Consider the following 19,253-nt stretch of genomic DNA (forward strand, 5'->3'; position numbering starts at 1 on the left):
TGGGTTGTAGGGGGGCGTGGACCTGACCAGGTAGTCACGGAGGGAACGGTCTTTGCGGAAGGCGGAAAGGGGTGGGGAGGTAAATGTTCATTATTGGTCTTCCCACTTATTAGCAAATCATGCAGATAAATGGAGACCTTGGGTAGATCTTGCAAACTGTTTTCCATTATGTTCTGGAAAAAGACTTGGGTTAAGGTTACCCCAAAAGGCCATCTCATATACTGATACAAAGCCTTATAGGTATTAGTTGTAGCATAATTAGGGAATCCTAATCTAACCGCAACTGCATGTATTCATGGTTGATGTCCAGCTTCGTCAAGAACAACCCCAGCAAACACCCGCCCACCCCAGCTAGTTTTGCATATGAATCCTCCAGGCAAGGGATTAATTGTTCTGAGACTTCTCTGAAAAGTTTTCAGGTATTTAATTAGGACTTCGCTCCGGCAGCCATTTTCTAATCAAAATATGTTTAGCCAATCAAGTTGAATCTTTCTCACCCAATTCCACCCCACCGTAAACTTTTGCTACAGTAGTAACTCAACCAGCAACTTCTCATAAGGGACCAGAACTGAAGTTGTACCCTTAAACAGTAGGCGTTCCCCAGTATAGGTTCTCAGCCTGGCCGAGATCTTCCACAAACTTTGGTAAAAATTGGGTCCACAATCAATGATACAGCCACATGACAGCGACCTCCATTAGACCTGTGTGACTATTTAATGAGACATTTATTTTGGTTGGTTCAGGTTTGGATGTGAATCAGCAATTTAATTGTTCTAAACCAGCTGCAGGTGGACTTTCAAAAGGTGTGTACACTCCTGGATACTGGACTATGAGTTCTCTAAGTGGGACCATTTTGCTGTCTCAATGTTGTGTGCCAGCAGAAATTAAAAGGGCCAGTCAGCCTGGATCCTTGAGAAAATTCTAACCATTTAGTCATGGCTTTGTTTAAGTTTTTGCTGTGGGTAGACTGAAGGGGTCTTCTGCTTCAAATAGGTCCTGAGTGTGGCTGTCCAATTGCTCTCACTCAAGCCATGTTCATTAAGGTCAGTCAGCCTGGCGAGGGTACCCACTTCAGTTGGCATACTCTGTAAATCAAAAGCTGCACATGCTGCATTTTCTAATGATAAAGCCAATTGTGGTGCCAGTTTGAAATCTAGTTGGACTTCAGTGAGTAGGTGCTTTTGCATGGTCACATCATTAATCCCACATACTAATCACCTCTCAGCATCTCACAAGGGTTAATCCAAAATCACATGCCTCTGCCAGTGTCTCAGTGTCTCAGAATTAGTGGAGGCTGTGGTCATCATGTTGCTTAGCTAAATCTGTCAACTCATGAAAGGATTGAGTATCTGCTGCCTCCTGGAAAGTTAGGTACCTAATGACCAAAAGAGCTGTGGTCCACACTGTCGGGAGAATTACTTATTGCTCTTCATCTGCCCCAATTTCATCATATCCACATACTGTGCTCAGTCTTTGGCAGGAACTAACAAATCAAGCTTCCCAAATAGCGGTTTGATGCCAGAAATGTTTACACTAATTCAAAGTCAACTATAAAGTGAATCACTTCAGGGGTATGCTTTTCCCTTATCACCACTGAAATAACTGCATGAAGACTGGTATCCTATCACCAAGTCACTCTTTACTGACACATGGATAGTATACAGCACTGAACCAGCTAGCACTGAGCCACCTCCCAAAGTGAACAGAAGCTCTGATATTCCTGTTTATATCTGTCATCCAAGTCTCCCTAACTGGACCAAACTAAGAGCCCAATCAGGGAACTCAGATTCTATGAGGTCCACCTGGCTGACCTTCTTCCAAACATTATAAGAGATGTCTATGAAAACACAACAAGGAGAATCTCCCTGGCTAAATACTGTCAGATTTCGAAGTACATGTTTCAAAACTATCAGTGCAAATTGAAAAAAAATCAGGTCAAAAAGCAGAACTCAACAAGAAAGCAAAATCACCAGTGGTTGGGAAAGATGGTCAGTGAGTGCTGTCTAATTCAAAACTTAAGGCAGACAAAGTGGCAAAATATTTAGGCAAGTCAGAGAAAAGGACATGTTTCAGGAACACACAGATGGTGCTTAAAGCAGAGAAGTCTTTTTGTGAAAATAAAAATGTGCAAGAAGAGCTTTTATGGATATGTAAAAGGAAAGAGAGAAGCAATCTGTAGGAAATGACCTAAAAACTATAGGATTTTCGAAGATGGTCATTAATTCTTAGCCACATTACTGGTAAAAAGGAAGGAGTGTTGTGCATCTTAAAAGTATTAAGGGAGATAAGTCCATGGGCCTTCTGAGACAGGTGAGTGAACAAGTTGCTGGAGTATTGACAGATATCTTTGTATCCACTTTGTTCACAGGTAAGGTCCCAGAGGACTGGAGAATAGCCAATGTAGTTCCCATTCTTTAAGAAATTGCAGGCCTATGAGTCTTATGTTGATGATAGGGAATTTAGTGGAAAAGATGTTCAGGGACAAGATCTGTACGCATTTTGAAGCGAATGGACTTATTACTCACATACAACATGTTTTTTTTCCTCGCGGTGAGTTCATGCCTCATTAACTTGATCGGGTTTTTGAGAAGAGGTCAAAGATGATTGATGAGGGAAAAGTCCATATTGTCTATATGGACTTCAGTAAAACCATTGACAAGATCCCTCCTGGCAGACTGGTTCAAAAGGTGAAGTTACATGGTTTCAACGGTGAACTGGCAAGGTGGATACAGAACTGGCTTAGTCATAGGAGACAGAGAGTAGCAAAGGAAGGATGCTTTTCGGAGTGGAGGCTTGTGACTAGCGGTCTTCCACAGGGATCGGTGCTAGGACTTCGTGATCTACATAAATGAGTTGGAGGAAAACATGGTAGGTCTCAGTAATAAGTTTGCAGACAGTACAGAGTTTGGTGGAGTTACAGATAGTAAACAAGATTGTCAGAGGATAGAGATCAGTAGGAAGCATGGGCAGAAAACTGACAGATGGAGTTTAATCTGGACAAAAGTGGGGTGATTTGTTTTGGTTTGTCATGTAGAGATGGAAAATATACAGTGAATGGCAGAACTCTGAGCCAAATTGATATGTCGGGAGATCTGGGTATGCAGGTCCACTGATCACTGAAGGTGGCAATGCAGGTAGATAACATGGCCAGACAGGCTGCCCAAAATAATTCATTTATAATGAACTTCAATATAGTGGCCATAAATTAAAGCATGCTGGGAAATGGAAACCAACCATAATAAAAGTGACTGTGTCAGTCCGCACACTGCAGAATGCAGACAGACTGCAGCTGCCCACAGACAGTTTGCAAACAAACCTGACAGCTGCAGACCCTGCAACACACACCTGGAGTTGGGCGCTGAATCGGACAATGGAATGTCACCATCGGGATGATCAGGAGCATTGAGTCATTTGCTAGACACAGAGGCGCACAGTTCCATTATTTGGAGGGGCTATCTGCACACAGCACCTACCATAATGGACATCGATGAGCCAACACCTGGCTGGGTCTGATTGAACAGGGTACTCGAACCTGGTCAATCCATTAGCAGGTCCCCAAGTCCCTCCCAAAAGGGCGTGAAGGTTTGGAATGACGAGAATCGCCATAAAACCCCACTCAGTGTGGTAAATCGAGAATAACCATTGCAAGTGAAGACACATCCAAGACAACTGGAAGGCGAGAAGGACATCGCCACATGGAGCTCAGCCAGGTTCTAGTGTGGTGATATATGATCATACAAAGTTAAGGTAAAGCATAAGATAGTTTGTGGTGTGTCTTGTTAGCTTCTAGTATACTTTGTTGTCCTAATATTAATTGCGTCAAATAAATGAGTATTATTATTAAGAGTCAATTCACAGTTCTTCTGCTGATTATAAGAATTTAAACACACCGTGTTGCAGGTGCAGCAATAAGATGGTTAAAAAGGCCTATGGCATGCTTTCCTTTCTTGGAAGGTGCACTGAGGATAACAATAGGCAAGTTATGCTGCAGCATTAGGCCACACTTGGAATATTGTGTAGAGTTCTATTCACCACACTACCAGGAGGATGTGAATGTTTTGGAGAGGGTATAGAAAAGGTTTACGAGGATGTTGGCTGGTAAGTGGGATTTTAGCTATGAAGGAAGGTTAGATAGACTGGGTTTATTTTCACTGGCACGCAGGACGTTGAGGGGCGACTGGATAGAAATTTATAAGATTGTGAAAAACATGGATAGGGTGAAAGGTATGATGCTTTTCTCTCCTAGATCAATTCTACGAGACATAGGTTCAAAGTATTGGGGGATGGTGGTGGAGAAGTCTAAAAGAGACATGTGAGGCAGATTTTACACACAACGGGTAGAGAGTGCCTGGAATGCATTGCCAGAGGAGATGGTGGAAGCTGACAAATATCAGCATTCAGGAAGCTCCTGGGCAAATGCATGAATGAAAGGGAATGCAGGGATACAGATTAGCATAGAATGGCAAAATGTGTTGGTGCAGGTTTGGAGGGTTGAAGGACCTGTTCCTGTGCTGTATTGTCCTTTGTTCTTAATGCACTTAATGTTTCCAGGTGACCTTCATTCACTGTTCCAGGATATAGATCAAGTATTAGTGATTTGTCTCCCTTTAACATCATTACATAGCCCAGCACCATTTCCTTCCTAATCACTTTTGCCCTTTCACTCAACTCCTGGTTCTCTAACATTTCTGGGCACTTATTTGAGTCCTCTTTTGTGAAGACAGAAGTATAATACAAGTCCCAACCTTCTGCCACTTCTTTGTTCCTAGTATAATTTTACTTGGATTCTGACTGTACTCGATTGACTTTTATCTTTATAGACTCGTTGTTCTCACATATTTCTAGATGTTTTTACACTAGAATTTCTCCTACACTCCCCTACACTATTTTCCACCCTTGAGCATTTATTATCTTTCTCTGCTGATTTTTAAAATGCTCCTAATCCTTAGGTTTGCTGTTTTATTTTCTCAAGCAATTTTACGTTTCTTCTCTTTGGTTCTTTACTCTCCGGAATCAATTTTTGTAACTAATAGCAAAGCCACCTTTCCTTTTTCACTTGCGTCAGACAGGAATGAGTAATTCCGAGGGTGCTATATTTAAACATGAACCATTCCCTATCCAACATTAACCACTTTAATATGATTCCATAATCCATCCTTGCCAATTCGTGTCTCTTATACCCAGAGTTCCTTTTATTTAGATTCAGGACGCCAGCTTCTAGTTCAACAACTTGACCCTTCAACTTGATGAAGAATGCTGTCATATTATGGTCACATTTCCACAAAGGATCTGTACATAACAAGCTTGTTAATTCATCATTTCTCATTGCAAAGTATCCCAGCTAGAACAGCTTGTTGGCTAGTTGGTTCTTCAAGATTCTGATCTAAAGAACCATCTCTTTCTCAATCACACACACAAACTTCAAGAAGGCAGCTCACCACCACACACAAGTACAACTAAAGATGAGCAATAAATACTGGCCAGCCAGCAACACTCACAACTTAGACATGAATAAATGGCAAACACACACACATTCATGGAAATAGTTCACTACTTTGTTTTGTCCAATCCAAACGCAAATTAAAGTCACCCAGCATTACAGATGCACCGTTACTGCAGAAATCTCTGATACTTTGCTTAATGCCACAATATGCTTGCAGGAAGGCTAATAGAATGTTAACATTTATTACAAGAAGATTTGAGCACAGGAGCAGTGAAGTTTTGTTTCAAACACACCGGACTTTGGTTAGGCTGTACTTGCAGGACTGTGTGCAGTTTGGGTCTCCTTATCTCAGGAAAGATGTTATTTCCACATGGTCAGAGGGCCATGAAGATTCACCAGAATTGTCCCCGAGATGGGGACAATGTCGTATGAAGAGAGCGCGAGCAAACTGGGCCTGTACTATTGAGGAATTGGACGGATGAGCGATGACATAATTGTAAATACAGTAACACTACTCTTAAAGGAAGGGACAGGGTAGATATAGCTATATTGTTTGCCGTTTGGGGGTAACTAGAGCCAGGCAGGATTTTAAAACAAGTGGGACTTTGGCCTGAAATTACAGTTTATTTTGTTTTGCTTGGTAGTTTGTAATCCTTCAGAATTCTGTACCTGCACGGGGCTAGGGTCAGTTATTACTGTGCATGTTGAAGGGGTAGAGGCTGAGAGATTTTTGATTGCTAATCGTTAACTGGGTTAATGGGAATGGGGTGTGTAAATTGAATTGAAGGGCTCAATCAGCTGTGATCATATTCAATGGGATGGCAGATTCAAGGGGCTGAATGGGCCACTCCTGTTCCAACATCTCTCTCTTGAGAAAGCAGAACTTCCTGTTTCTTTTCTCAGAATTATACTCAAGTACTTTCCATCCCTAATTGTGAAACTCTGCTTGGAAATGCACAATTTATAGACTTGTCTGCTCAAAGGCTTGTTCTCTGAATGAATGCTGTGGTTAGGAAAATTTACTGTGTGAGATTAGACCCCAGCTGTCCTTTGTCTCAAGGAGGAACTGAAGATTTGAAATGACTGAGTCAAGCCTCATTGAATCAAGTATTTTTAGTAAGAATATCTGACAAAAATGTGTTTCTGTAAATTACAGCTTCAACACAATGTACTTTAACTCCTGGCCTGGAAAATCAGCATTAACAAAGCTTTTATTTCATGTATACTCCAGGTAAGTTGGAGTCTCAGTGAAGAAATTATGTATGCGAGGAAAGATTGGATAGGATAGACGGATAGTTTGGGTAGGATAGATCAGATATATAGACAGACAAATAATATTTTTCCTGGTAAAACTTTGAGCATCATGTTTTTATAAGATTAAGTTATGTTGCAGTAAATACATCATTATTGAAAGAACTACCACAGGAGTACACGCCCATCAAAATTGCACCATTCATTAACACTGTCACTGTGAGCCCTGGTTTAATATGCATATTCACCCTTCGTGTTTATCCTGTTGGGAAGGATTTGTTGCTGAATATAGTGCTAAGAATGGAGTTACACTCAGTGAGATTTAAAAGTAAAAGTTCAAATCCAAAACATTGAATCTTAAATTGTGTGTGAGAAAAAATGCACTAATTAGACAACAACAGTATACAGCAACTCTAATGAGAGACTGGTCAAGTAAAATACTGAAATGCTACACCATCTGACAATGTATCTTAGTGAACTTGTGCCAGAATTCAGACACTTAATAAATCATTTGGTGAGCTACTTACTGTTTTGATGGAATGGGAGAATCCAGCTAATGTTCACATCACAGAAAGGGATAGGTGTCAATTATTTCCAGAAAAAGGAACAGTCCTGAAGCTAGCAGCCTCTCCAACAGAGTGTGTGAATTGCACTGACAAACTCTAAGAGTCTGCACATTACTTCCTTATTTCTACACTTCCCTCTTTTTTAAAGCTTTTAAAAGGACTTGCACTGGGTCAGTGGAGTGCCTTTTTCTTCCTCAAGATGCGTGAAAGCAATGTTGCAATTGTTTGATTCATTGGAAAGAAGAGAAAATGTGCAAGGAAGTAAATCCGTATTGGTATTGCAGATGGGTGGGTATCAATGTTTCTTGGAAATGAATCTCACTCCCCAGCATGTGCAATAGACAGAACTGTGTCTGGAACATTATGTTTTTCAAAAAAAAAAAGAGCGAGGGCCCAGTACTATATTCTAGATGTGTTACCGCTGACAGAGGGAATGTCTCATTGGAGGCAACATCTCAACATTTATGGGATACACATTTATGTGATTGCCATGTTGCAGAGAGAGAGAAAATAGATAAAATGCACCAGTACAAGCTCCAAGCTTTGAGTGATGGCATCAGTGTGGTTGCTTTCGACATTGGTGGGCTCAGTGCAAGACTCGAGGTGGCAGCATTGGCATTGGCTTTCAACAGCAGAGAGCCTCTGCAGTCGATGGAGAAGACAGCATCTGTGGTTGGTGTCAGATAGGTGCAGCAATGATTTAGGCCTGAATCCATACTCTGGGTAGATCAATAGGAGCAGCAGTTCCTTCAGTGGCGGTGTGGGCGACCCAGTGTGGGCTCTCCTGGAATAGACTGTGTGGACAAAATGTGGCATAGAGGAGGAGATCAGGCCATTGTAGCAAGTGCTGTTGCAGGGTGGCTAAAGACTTTCAAAAGACTGTAATATTTGACTTTCTGCTTTATTTCTGCATTTTTCTACTTCATATAAAGAACTACTGTAATATCTAACTCTTAACTTTGTTCTTTCTTTTTATCTTGTTCTTATGATTCTGTACCTATGTATTTATACCTGAGATGGTGCCTTGTGTGGCAACATTACATACTTTTCACTGTTCTCCTGTACTTGGGTACTTGTGACAACAAAATCTAAATCTGTGAAAGGCAATGTTAAAACAGATTTGGGTGTCCCTTGTATACCCGCCATTGAAAGTAAGTATGCAGACAGAGTCATAGAGTTATACAGCACAGAAACAGCCCCTTTGACCCAACTCATCCACGCTGACTAAATATCCTAAACTGATCTTGTCTCATTTGCTAGCATTTGGCCAATGTCCCTCGAAATAATTTTTATTCATGTACCCATCCAGAAGCCTTGTAAATGTCGTAATTGTAACCATCTCCACCAACTCCTCTGGCAGCTCATTCCATACACTCACCACACTCTGAATGAAACAGTTGCCCCTTAGGTCACTTTTAAATTTTTCCCCTCTCATCTTCAACTCTTGCCCTCTAGATTGGGCCCCCCTACCTCAGGAAAAAAAACTTTGGATGCAAAAGCTATCCATGCCCTTCACAATTTTACAAATCTCTATGAACACCCTGGTGTACATGAAAAGGGAGGAAATAGAGAGATATGAATCCTGTAAGTGAAGACAGTTTTAGCATGGAATGGCAAAATGTGTTGGTACAGGCTTGGAGGGCTGAAGGACCTGCTCCTGTTTTTTGTTGCCCCTCACCCTCTGACACTCCAGGCAAAACAAAAGCTCCAGTCTATTCAGCTCCTCCCTATAGCTCGGGACCTTCAACCCTGCCAGTTTTTTCTGAACCCTTTCAAGGTTAACAACACCCTTCCCAGAGCAGGGAGATCAGAATTGAAAGCAGTATTCTAAACATGGCCTCACCAATATCCTGTACAGCTGCAATGTGACACTCAGTATTCTGACCGAAGAAAGCAAGTCTGCCAAACACCTTCTTTACCACCTTGTCAATGTACAACTCCACTTTCAAGGAACTATGCACCTATACCCCTTGGTATCTTTGTTCAGGAACACTCCCCAGAATCCTACCATTAACTGGATAAATTCAGCCCAAGTCCAGATGCAGGAAACAGTAAAGAAACTGCATATTGACCTTCATAGTGAGAGGATTAGAGTACAGGAGCAGGGATGTCTCGCTGCAGTTTCACAGTGCATTGTTAAGGCCACAGTTGGAAGATTGAGTACAGTCTTGGTCTCCTTATCTGAGGAAGGATGTTCTTGCTCTAGTGGGTGTGCAGTGAAGGTTTACCAGATTGATTCCTGAAATGGCAGGACTGATGTACGAAGGAGATCGAGTAAGTTCAGATTATATTTGCTGGAATTTAGATGAATGAGAAGTTGTTGTACATTATATAAGCACTGCTGCCTCACAGTGCCAGTGATCAGGTTCGATTCTAGCCTCGGGCAATATCTGTTTGGAGTTTACATATTCTCACTGTGCATGCGTGGTAATCCCACAATCCAAAGATGTGCAGATTAGATGAATTGGCTATGCTAAATTGTCCATGGTGTTCAGGGATGTGTAGGTTAGGTGCACAAAGTTAAAAAATCACACATCAGGTTATGGTACAACAGGTTTAATTGGAAACACTAGCTTTTGAAGCGCTGCTCCTTCATCAGGTAGTGGTGAAACAGGATCATAAGACACAGAATTTATATCCAGCGATTACAGTGTCATACAGCGATAAGTAAATCTGGATTAAGTCTTTCATCTTTTAGAATGGGTTGCAAATTTCAGTTCATTAATATGCAATCCTAGAACTTCTTTTAAGTCAGCTTCTGAAGATCATGTTATAAAATTTTATAAAAAGAAGCGACATTTCAACTCAGACAATTAAAGTTGTGATGTCAGGGTCTGTCTGTATCCCAATCCTGAGCCAGTCAGGTTCGATTTCCAAAGTGGAATTTACAAAAGACATGTATTAACTGCCTTCATTGAACCGAAACATGCACACGTTCTAAAAGATGACAGACTTAATAATCCAGTTTGCTCAATATATCACTGCATGACCCTGTAATCTACTCATATAAATTCTGTGTCTTGTGATGTTATACACCACAACCACCTGATGAAGGAGCAGCACTCGGAACCTCGTACTTCCAAGTAAACCTGTTAGATCATAACCTGGTGATGTGTGATTTTTAAATTTGTCCACCCTAGTGGCTCCACCACATCATAGGTTAGGTGCATTAGTCAGGAGGAAATACATTGTAGGGGAATGGGTCTGGGTCGGTTACTCTTCGGAGGCTCGGTGTGGACTTGTTTAGCCGAAGGGCCTATTTCTACACTGTACGGATTCTATTCTAAAAACATTCGAACAAGACTGTGGAAGCAGGAAAGATGTCCCAACGACCAACGGGATTCCACAAGCAGGAGTTACAGCTTTAGGATAAGGGATAAACCTTTCAGAACTGAGGAGAAATGCCTTCACCCAGAGCGAGTGAAGAGCCTGTGGGATTCACTCCCACAGAAAGTAGCTGAGGCCAAACGATTGTGTTTTCAAGAAGGGGGTAGATATGCTCTTGTGGTTGAAGGGACCAAAAGATGTGGATTGGGGGAGGGAGTGTATGCAGAATTCGGGAATTGAGCTCAATGATCAGCCACAATCCTATTGAGGGGCCAAATGGCCTACTCCTGCCCCTACCTTCTGTGTTTCTGTGATTTTTCTTTATAAATATAGCCAGGAATTAACACCTCTGATTTCCAACAGCAAAAATGTCTCAGTGTTTCCAAATAAATTTCACACATCCTCAAAGACAATCCTCACACACTCTTCAGTGCAATTATGAAGAAATACAATATTTATCCTGCAGGGGAGGACAGTGTTGATTGCTTACCAAATGGATTATGGTTGGAAAAGGTGTTGCAATTGAGAATGCAGCCACTGATGCTGATTGACTTAAATAGCAGATATTGCTTCAGTTTTACACAACATTAATTGGTTAGGGTGTTGTTCTAGTAAAGCACAGAGGACACAGTCTCAGGATAAAATAATGCAGATTTAAGTCTAAGTCTGAGATGAGGAGGAATTTCTTCCCTCAGGGGTTGTGAGTCTTTGTAACTCCTTGCCACAGACATCTGTGGGGGCCAGAGTCCTTGTGAATATTGAAGGCTGAGACAGATTCTTGATTAGTTTGGGAAATCAAGGGAAAGGGCAGGAAAGTGGACATCAGCAATATCAGATCAGCCATGATCCTACTGAATCGGACCAGGCCTGAGAGGCCGAATGGCCTCACTTCTTCCCATTTCCTATGGGCTACCAAATTAGTACCAGCCATTTTGTTCCTTTGTGATAGCCACATTATGTGACCAAAATCTCCTTTTTATCTCCAGGAAACTAGGCCCTGGGTAGTGCATGCACAAAGGTTTGATTGTTATACACAATAGGAATGCTACATTGTGGCAAGCTGTGTCTGAAATTCTGACCGAGCAAGGGACTAACGGTATTCATGTGTTTGAATTCATTGGAAACTGTCAGTGACAGTGAACAAGAATCACTCAGCAGTTACTGAGTTCATCTCCCCTAAACAGTCAGCCAGCAGCAATCTTCATCCGATCAAGTCTTTTTAGTGACATGAACCTCCTCAATCACTTTCTCCTGCATGGCCCCAACTTCCCAGGCTTGCAGTCAGCACTAGGTATAATGCAGCCCCTTCACTTGCTCAGACTATCAGAGATCCAGATTACTCACAATATTGTTTCCTGTGACTCTAGTTCCACTGTCACATGGATAACTGCTGTTCACCAGGACATAAAGATTTTAAAAAATGATTCAAGGGAGTGATGTGCCATTGGAGGGTCAGGGCTGAGAGAGTGCCGCTCTATCGGAGGGTCAGTGCTGAAGGAGTGCCCATAATTCTGTTCAACTTTGGCAGCAGTATGGATTCTTTATCTCATCAGTAACCCCTATCCTTAATGTTACCTATGATGCTAATCGCCTCATTGCAATTCAATTTCCCTGTCAATTGGCAATTATCAAATGTTCTGCTCACTCCTCTGATGCTTCCGATGTCACTAAAGGCAACAACGCTGCTGACGCAGCTGCTAAGAAAGCAGCTCTTGAGCAAAAAGACATGGATACTAAAATGACGAATAGGAAACCAAAGAGAGACTCTCCTACTGCCTCTTCTGACACCCCGACCATGCCTGATCTAAAGCAAACAGGGGGATGCTTCTGATGAGAAAAGATAAAGATGGATGAATCATGGTTATTATCTGAATAGTTATCATAAGCGTTCGGTTACGCCAGTTGGACAGACACATCTGCCTGACTCACTTTTGCCTATTCTAGTTGATTATGTTCATACGCACACACGTGTATGTATGGAGGGAATGGTGGATAGAATTCTCCAATCTTGGTGGAATTCCAACCTGCAAGAAAAAGCAGAACAAGCAGCTGCAAATTGCCTAATTCGTCAATAGTATAATCCCGGGAAAGGAATAAAGTGTCCACCAGGTGAAACTCCTTTGCCAAGTGCACCTTTTGATACTATCCAGTTAGATTTTATAGTTACCTAGATGCCATGATTATAAGTATTGCTTAGTGATAATCGATCTATTTAGTAATGGATTGAAGCTTATCCCTGTACTGACTGCACAGCAACATACTACTTGTAAAATTCTGTTTAGGAAAATCATACCCAGATTTGGAATACCAGTAACTGTCTCTTCTGATAATGGCCCCCACTTCTGTGTGGAGCTAAACAAGGAACTATGTAAGAGCTTGAATATGACTCAAAACTTCCATTGTGACAACCATCCCCAAGCAGTGAGAATTGTAGAAAGAGCCAATGGTACCCTAAAAGGTCAGCTAAGCAAATTGGTAGAAGAAACAGGCCTTAATTGGCTGCAAGTATTCCCAATCGCCCTTTTTAATATGAGAACCAGGACACAGAAAAAGACAGGATTCTCGGTGGTTGAACTAATACATGGAAAGCCCCTGAGGACTCCCTGGTTTGTACCATTAACTGCCCAACACCTTGTTGAGGTACATTTCATGGCAGAAGAGATGCACAGGTACCTTTTTAAGCTAACCAAAGCACTATGGTCTTAGAACAAAAAAAAAGAAAATTTACAGCCCAGGAACAGGCCCTTCGGCCCTCCAGGCCTGGGCCGATCCAAATGTACTGTCTTATCCTCAACAAGTCAAATAAACCTAACAGATACCAAGGAAGGAAGAAGAAAGAGCTCCAACGTTTAAAGACACTGAGCCTGGTGACTACATTCTATTAAAGACTTTATGCGTGGAAATTTGGGACCCCCGGAAAGGTCCTTATCAAGTTCTTCTGACAACTGAAACTGCAGTAAGGGTAGAAGGATGCTCAACATGGGTCTAAAAAGGACATTGCAAGCTTGTAGCCCCCTCGTAGTTCTAGTGTTAGTACTGATACAGGCATCCGATGAAAGTACATGCGTCCAAGTGTAACCAACCCATCTGTGATATCTCAGACCAGCTAAAACTCCAATGTGACTGTATAAATGAAACCTGTACTAATACCATTGGAAGTTATGAATGCAGTTGCCCAGCTGAAACTCATTTAAATTACTCACATTGCATATTCAAACATCACTCTCGACCTTATTGTCATCCTTGCAACACTTCTATGCCAGTCAACATGAGATAGCACAATTCCATAACCTCGTCCATTCCGTCAACTGAAAATTGCTACCTTGAGATGCTTGTCTGTTCCCTTTTCAAAATGAACCATACAGACTGCAGTATTTAACACATAGTACAGAAATCACCAAACCCTAAGGCATCTATTGCCATGAGACTGACCACTTATACCTTCTTCATGGAACCTACCGCCACTGACAGAAATACCTTTACACGTTTCCTGGATTCAGAAGCTACAGTAATTAAGACAAGCTGGAAAGCTGAAGAAAGATCAAAAATACTATGCACTCCCAATCCTCCTGTTACTAATGGTTTCTTTATTCAAGCTAAACCCCCTGAACTATGCTCACTCTTCAGGAATCCTGAGGAAGGGCTTATGCCCAAAACGTCGATTCTCCTGTTCCCTGGATGCTGCCTGACCTGCTGCGCTGTTCCAGCAACACATTTTCAGCTATAAAGATATCTGTCAGGGCCCCAGCTCTTTCCTCTCTTTCCTCCCCGAGCAACCTGGGATAAATCCCATTCGGTTCTGGGGATTTGTCCACCATAATAACCTCTAGCCTATCCAACATATCTTCCCTACTTACGTCAACATGATCCAGAGTAATAAAGCTTCTACCTCTAATCTCAATAGTCATCATGTTCCTCTCCTCCGTGAACACTGATGCAAAGTAATAATTCAGAATCACACCCATTTTCTCAGGTTTGACACACGGCCTTCCTTCCTTATCCTTTAGTGAACCAATCCTTTCTATAGTTACCCGCCTGCTTCTTAAGAATGAAATGCTTTGGGATTCTCCATAATACTGCTTGCTGAAGCTATTCCATGACCCCTTTTAGCCTGCTTGATTCATCGTTTAAGACTGGTCCTACTCTCCCAATATTCCTCCAGGGCCCATTCTGTTCTTAGCTGCCTGGACCTCTTGTACACTTCCCTTTTCCTCTTGGCTAGTCGTACGATTTTTTCTGTCATCCACAGTTCATGATTCTTGCCTTTTCTATCCCTTGTTTTCAATGGGACATGCCTATCCTGCACTATCTTCAACCTATCTTTGAAAGCCTCCCACATATCAAATGTGGACATCTCTTCAAATAGCTGTGTCCAATCCCCATTTCACAGCTCCTGCCTAATTTTGATATAATTGGCCTTGGCCCAATTTAGTACACTTCCCTTCGGACCACTCTCATCTTTGTCAAAGAGTATTCTAAAACTTACAGAATTGTGGTCACTGTTCCCAAAGGAATTCCCCACCGCAACTTCTACCACCTGACCTGGCTCATTCCCCAACACCAGGACCAATATGGCTCCTTCCCTTGTCGGACTATTGACATACTGCTCTAGAAAACTCTCCTGGACACTTCTTAAAAATTCTGCCCCATCCAGATCTTGGACACTAAGTGTATCCCAGTCAATGTTGGGAAAATTAAACACAGGTGAGGCGCCGGAGGAATGCAGGGTTGCTAATGTTGTCCCCCTGTACAAGAAGGGTATTAGGGGTATTCCGGGTAACTACAGACCAGTGAGCCTGATGTCAATGGTGGAAAAGTTGCTGGAGAAGGTACTGAAGAATAAAATCTATTTATATTTCAAAAAGAATGGGCTTATTGGTGATAGGCAACCTGCCTTTGTGTGGGGAAATCATGCCTTACCAACTTAATAGAGTTCTTTAAAGGAAGTGACCAAGTTGTTCGATAAAGGAAGGGCTGCGCATGTCATACACATGGACTTTAGTAAGGCATTTGATAAGGTCCCCCATGGTAAACTAATGGAGAAAATGAAGTCACATGGTATGCAGGGTGTTCTAGCTAGGTGGATAAAGAACTGGTTGAGCAACAGGAAACAGAGAGTAGTAGCTGAAGTGAGTTTCTCGAAAAGGAGAAAGGTGACTGGTGGTATTCCACAGGGATCAGTGCTGGGGCCATTGTTGGTATGATCAGCAAGTTTTCAGATGACATGAAGATTGGTGGAGTAGCAGAAAGCATAGGGGACTGTCAAAGAATACAGGAGAATATAGATAGACTGGAGAGTTGGGTGGAGAACTGGCAGATGGAGTTCAAACCAGGCAAATGTGAGGTGATGCATTTTAGGAAGTCTAATTCTAGAGCAAATTATACAGTAATTGGAAGAGCCTTGGCAAAAAATGATGAGCAGAGAGATCTGGGAGTTCATGTCCATTGTACGCTGAATTTTGCTGCACAGGTGGTCAAGAAGGCATATGGTATGCTTGCCTTCATCATACAGCGTACTGCGTATGAGTTGGCAGGTCATGTTAAAATTCTACAAGACATTGTTTCAGCCACATTTAGAATACTGTGTCCAGTTCTGGTCGCCACATTACCAAAAGGGTGCAGAGAATGTTTACGAGGATGTCGCCTGGTATGGAAAGTGTGAGCTATGAAAAGGAGTTGAGTAGGTTAGGATTGTTTTCATTTGAAGGTAGGAGATTGAGGTCTACAAAATCAAGAAGGGTATAGGCAGGGTAGATAGAGATAAGCTTTTTCACAGGGTGACGCATTCAAGGTGAGAGGTGAAAAGTTTAAGGGGGATATACATGACAATTACTCTTCACAGAGGGTGGTAAGTGCCTGAAACGCATTGCGAGCAGAGGTAGTAGAGGCAGGCAGGCAAATTCATTTAAGATGGCTCTGGACAGATGCATGAGTAGGTGGGGAGCAGAGGGACACAGATGCTTAGGAATTGGGCGACAGATTTAGACAGTGGATTTCAATCCATTCAGGCCTGGAGTGCCAAAGGGCCTGTTCTTGGGCTATAAATTTTCTTTATTCTTTATTACATTTGCCTTCCTAACCGCCAACTAAATCTGCCTGATAACCTGAAGAGAATCCTGAACTCGGACTCCCAAGTCCCTTTGTGCTTCAGATTCCCGAAACCTTTCCCCATTTTAGGAAACAGCCTCTGCCTCTATTTTTCTAATCCCAATGCATACCCTCCCACACTATCATCCATCTGTCAACCGAAACCTTAACAGGATCCTGAACTCGGACTCATCCCTGTGGGATATAGGTAAAGTAGTGTTACTTCTGCTATCACAACTACTTATGCAACGTAAATGAACTCGCACCAGTGTATAATTGTTTCAACCAAGAGCTGAGTCAACAAGAATGAAAACTATGTGAAGGAAATACATAATCGTTTTTGTATTAGCTAAAATGTGCATACAAGAATGAAACGTGCCTGCAAATAGATGGTAGATGTTATGGACAAATAGATAAGGTGCTGTGAGGGGAGGGGGTTAAGCTAGATATGCCTGCACAAACAGTAGCTATAAGCATCTATTTCCCACTTCTGCAAAAACAAGAACAAACCACAATCAAGAAGTCATGAGGTCATAAGATCAAAACAAGGAAGGGAAATAGATGGTAGTGAAGGAGGATATACCTAACAATGGACCACAGCAGGATGTGGTCAAAAGGCCTTGTGAGGCCAGAAAAAAGCATTTTGTCACAGACAAGGCCGGATAAGGCAAGAGGTAAACAGGAGTAATGGGCCCAGATCTTAGAGAAGTGGAAGATGAGTGGGAGCAGCGGCCGAGTTGAGGTGAACCCGGGAGACTACAGCTAAGGTAAGAGTTTTTTTCAAAATTACTTACCTGTAGCGGGCATCGGTGTTTTGTTTTCTCTCTCCTTCACAGAAAGAGCGGGAGCAGCAGAGGAAGTGACGGCAAGCAGAGGGGCAGCCGGGAAGGAGAACTGTGAGTATAGATACTCACTGTTTCACCACCAACGGTCATTTCAGTGGGAGCAGCGGCCGAGTTGAGGTGAACCCGGGAGACTACAGCTAAGGTAAGAGCTTTTTTCAAAATTACTTCCCTGTAGCGGGCATCGGTGTTTTGTTTTCTCTCTCCTTCACAGAAAGAGCGGGAGCAGCAGAGGAAGTGACGGCAAGCAGGGGGCAGCCGGAGACCCGGAAGCAGTTAGTGTAAGCTTAGCTGGGTCAGTTTTTTTCCCCTTTAAAAGCGTGAAGGAGAGAAACCCGAGGCACTACACGGGTAGTGCCTCCCACCCGCCCTCCTCCTCTAACCTAATAATAACATCTATTGTGGCAAGCAGGTAAGTGCTGAATTTTGCTTGTATTATTTAGACACAGTTTTTGTTTAAACAGTTAGCTTTAGAGGGATGGCAGTGAAGGCAGTGCAATGTTCCTCCTGCAACATGTATGAGGTGAGGGATGCCATCGACGTCCCTGCCGATTACACTTGCAGGAAGTGCACCCACCTCCAGCTCCTCCAAGACCGTGTTAGGGAACTGGAGCTGGAGTTGGATGAACTTCGGATCATTCGGGAGGCAGAGGGGGTCATAGATCAGAGTTATAGGGAAGTAGTAACCCCAAAGATGGCAGATAGATGGGTTACAGTGAGGGGGACTGGGAGGAAACAGCCAGTGCAGGGACCTCCTGCGGCCATTCCCCTCAAGAACAAGTATACCGTTTTGGATACTTGTGGGGGGGATGACTTACCAGGGGTAAGTAACGGGGCTCAGGGCTCTGGCCCGGAGCCTGCCCCCGTTACTCAGAAGGGAAGGGTGAAGAAGAGCAGAGCAGTAGTAATTGGGGACTCGATAGTTAGGGGCACAGATAGGCGGTTTTGTGGGAACGAGAGAGACTCACGTTTGGTATGTTGCCTCCCAGGTGCAAGGGTACGTGATGTCTCTGATCGTGTTTCCCGGGTCCTGGAGGGGGAGGGGGACCAGCCCGAAGTCGTGGTCCATATTGGCACCAACGACATAGGTAGGAGGAGTGCCGAGGATGTTAGACAGGCTTTCAGGGAGCTAGGTTGGAAGCTCAGAGTTAGAACGAACAGAGTTGGTGTCTCTGGTTTGTTACCCGTGCCACGTGATAGAGATTCGAGGAATAGGGAAAGAGAACACTTAAATGCGTGGCTACAGGGATGGTGCAGGAGGGAGGGATTCCGGTTTTTGGATAACTGGGGTTCCTTCTGGGAACGGTGGGACCTCTACAAACAGGATGGTCTACACCTGAACCTGAGGGGCACCAGTATCCTTAGTGGGAGGTTTGCTAGTGCTCTTGGGGGAGGTTTAAACTAACTCTGCAGGGGCATGGGAACCCAGACTGTAGCTTTAGGGTGCAGGACCTAGAATGTAGGGAGGTTAGGAACATGGCATCAATGTCCAAGGAGGGTGCCTGTAAACAGGAAAGTGGCTTGAAGTGTGTATACTTCAATGCAAGAAGTATACGAAATAAGCTCGGTGAACTTGCAGCGTGGGTTGGTACCTGGGACTTCAATGTTGTGGCTATTACGGAGACATGGCTAGAACAGGGACAGGATTGGCTGTGGCAGGTTCCAGGATTTAAATGTTGTGGGGGGGGCGGAGGTGGGGGTAAAAGAGGGGGAGGTATGGCATTGCTTGTCAAAGAT

The 19,253-nt window shown here is 43.0% G+C and overlaps 1 protein-coding gene across 4 annotated transcripts in view; it reads right to left on the reverse strand.

Moving 5' to 3' along the window:
- Positions 1–19,253, reverse strand: part of LOC122544520 (high affinity immunoglobulin gamma Fc receptor I-like) — a 223,148-nt gene that overhangs the window by 151,092 nt on the left and 52,803 nt on the right. For 3 of the 4 annotated variants that reach the window (XM_043683811.1, XM_043683810.1, XM_043683812.1), the window contains exon 1: positions 7,222–7,368. The gene's annotated coding sequence lies outside the window, so the exon portion shown is untranslated. Of the gene's footprint in view, positions 1–7,221 lie in introns of those variants that run through there. The other variant, XM_043683809.1, reaches the window with a different exon arrangement.

This window comes from Chiloscyllium plagiosum, chromosome 50 (assembly GCF_004010195.1).
Source record: "Chiloscyllium plagiosum isolate BGI_BamShark_2017 chromosome 50, ASM401019v2, whole genome shotgun sequence".
Classification (NCBI taxonomy): Eukaryota; Metazoa; Chordata; class Chondrichthyes; order Orectolobiformes; family Hemiscylliidae; genus Chiloscyllium; species Chiloscyllium plagiosum.